Consider the following 2952-nt stretch of genomic DNA (forward strand, 5'->3'; position numbering starts at 1 on the left):
AATTTGAAAGAGAGTATTCCAGTTAACGTTGTCAAAAGCTTTCTCTAAGTCTACAAATGCTAGAAACGTAGGTTTGCCTTTCCTTAATCTTTCTTCTAAGATAAGTCGTAAGGTTAGTATTGCCTCACGTGTTCCAACATTTCTACGGAATCCAAACTGATCTTCCCCGAGGTCCGCTTCTACCAGTTTTTCCATTCGTCTATAAAGAATTCGCGTTAGTATTTTGCAGCTGTGACTTATTAAACTGATAGTTCGGTAATTTTCACATCTGTCAACACCTGCTTTCTTTGGTATTGGAATTATTATATTCTTCTTGAAGTCTGTGGGTATTTCGCCTGTCTCATACATCTTGCTCACCAGATGGTAGAGTTTTGTCATGACTGGCTCTCCCAAGGCCATCAGTAGTTCTAATGGAATGTTGTCTACTCCCAGGGCCTTGTTTCGACTCAGGTCTTTCAGTGCTCTGTCAAACTCTTCACGCAGTATCTTATGTCCCATTTCATCTTCATCTACATCCTCTTCCATTTCCATAATATTGTCCTCAAGTACATCGCCCTTATATAAACCCTCTATATACTCCTTCCACCTTTCTGCCTTCCCTTCTTTGCTTAGAACTGGGTTGCCATCTGAGTTCTTGATATTCATACAAGTGGTTCTCTTCTCTCCAAAGGTCTCTTTAATTTTCCTGTAGGCAGTATCTATCTTACCCCTAGTGAGACAAGCCTCTACATCCTTACATTTGTCCTCTAGCCATCCCTGCTTAGCCATTTTGCACTTTCTGTCGATCTCATTTTTGAGACGTTTGTATTCCCTTTTGCCTGCTTCATTTACTACATTTTTATATTTTCTCCTTTCATCAATTAAATTCAATATTTCTTGTGTTACCCAAGGATTTCTATTAGCCCTCGTCTTTTTACCTACTTGATCCTCTGCTGCCTTCACTACTTCATCCCTCAGAGCTACCCATTCTTCTTCTACTGTATTTCTTTCCCCCATTCCTGTCAACTGTTCCCTTATGCTCTCCCTGAAACTCTGTACAACCTCTGGTTCTTTCAGTTTATCCAGGTCCCATCTCCTTAAATTCCCACCTTTTTGCAGTTTCTTCAGTTTCAATCTGCAGTTCATAACCAATAGATTGTGGTCAGAATCCACATCTGCCCCTGGAAATGTCTTACAATTTAAAACCTGGTTCCTAAATCTCTGTCTTACCATTATATAATCTATCTGATACCTATTAGTATCTCCAGGATTCTTCCAGGTATACAACCTTCTTTTATGATTCTTGAACCAAGTGTTAGCTATGATTAAGTTATGCTCTGTGCAAAATTCTACAAGGCGGCTTCCTCTTTCATTTCTTCCCCCCAATCCATATTCACCTACTATGTTTCCTTCCCTCCCTTTTCCTACTGACGAATTCCAGTCACCCATGACTATTAAATTTTCGTCTCCCTTCACTACCTGAATAATTTCTTTTATCTCGTCATACATTTCATCAATTTCTTCATCATCTGCAGAAGTAGTTGGCATATAAACTTGTACTACTGTAGTAGGCATGGGCTTTGTGTCTATCTTGGCCACAATAATGCGTTCACTATGCTGTTTGTAGTAGCTAACCCGCACTCCTATTTTTTTATTCATTATTAAACCTACTCCTGCATTACCCCTATTTGATTTTGTATTTATAACCCTGTAATCACCTGACCAAAAGTCTTGTTCCTCCTGCCACCGAACTTCAGTAATTCCCACTATATCTAACTTTAACCTATCCATTTCCCTTTTTAAATTTTCTAACCGACCTGCCCGATTAAGGGATCTGACATTCCACGCTCCGATCCATAGAATGCCAGTTTTCTTTCTCCTGATAACGATGTCCTCTTGAGTAGTCCCCGCCCAGAGATCCGAATGGGGGACTATTTTACCTCCGGAATATTTTACCCAAGAGGACGCCATCATCATTTAATCATACAGTAAAGCTGCATGCCCTCGGGAAAAATTACGGCTGTAGTTTCCCCTTGCTTTCAGCCGTTCGCAGTACCAGCACAGCAAGGCCGTTTTGGTTAATGTTACAAGGCCAGATCAGTCAATCATCCAGACTGTTGCCCCTGCAACTACTGAAAAGGCTGCTGCCCCTCTTCAGGAACCACATGTTTGTCTGGCCTCTCAACAGATACCCCTCCGTTGTGGTTGCACCTACGGTACGGCCATCTGTATCGCTGAGGCACACAAGCCTCCCCACCAACGGCAAGGTCCATGGTTCATGGGGGAAGGAATATATACATAAAAAATTGCAAAAAAAAAAAAAAAAAAAATGTTGTGAATTTTCATTACAATTGAAAAAAATCATCTTTAATAACTGAACTAAAATTTTGTAAAATCCCTGTGTTAAGTTGTAGCCCATATTCCAATAAATAATCTGTAAAAAGTTCAACTTCCTACCTCAAATACTTTGTGAGGAAAGATGTAATTTATAAGCGTTATTTTAACATTACAAGTATAGGGCGTTCCGGAGCCCCTTAAGGCGTGTCGTCCTCTAGACTGCCGAATAACAAACTAATATTTAGTATGTGTTTGACAGCTTTCATGATCATATAAAAATTTGAGAATATTCAATATGGACACGTGTTTGCATTTGGCCATTATTCCCTCCCATGTAAATTGTGCGACTGACTGCTTCTTCACATTCTCCGTCTTTATTTGGTTGAGAGAACATCGATTGTGGTGTGTATTGAGTGCATCTAGCAGGTGAAAGACGGATTGAGGACACGTTTGCTGGCTCTCTAGACATGAGAAACACCTTAGTTGAATTTGTAAATTGTAAGGATGTTTTGGAATCTGTTATATCACCAACATCGGTATTCGCGAGTGGAAATATCAGTTTCCTCTATTTTTTTCCATCTTTCACGTAAAGGCCTTCCACAGACAGGATAAGTTTATAGTTACTCAATGGTTTAC

The sequence above is a fragment of the Schistocerca serialis genome, chromosome 7, assembly GCF_023864345.2.
Source record: "Schistocerca serialis cubense isolate TAMUIC-IGC-003099 chromosome 7, iqSchSeri2.2, whole genome shotgun sequence".
NCBI classification, from domain to species: Eukaryota; Metazoa; Arthropoda; class Insecta; order Orthoptera; family Acrididae; genus Schistocerca; species Schistocerca serialis.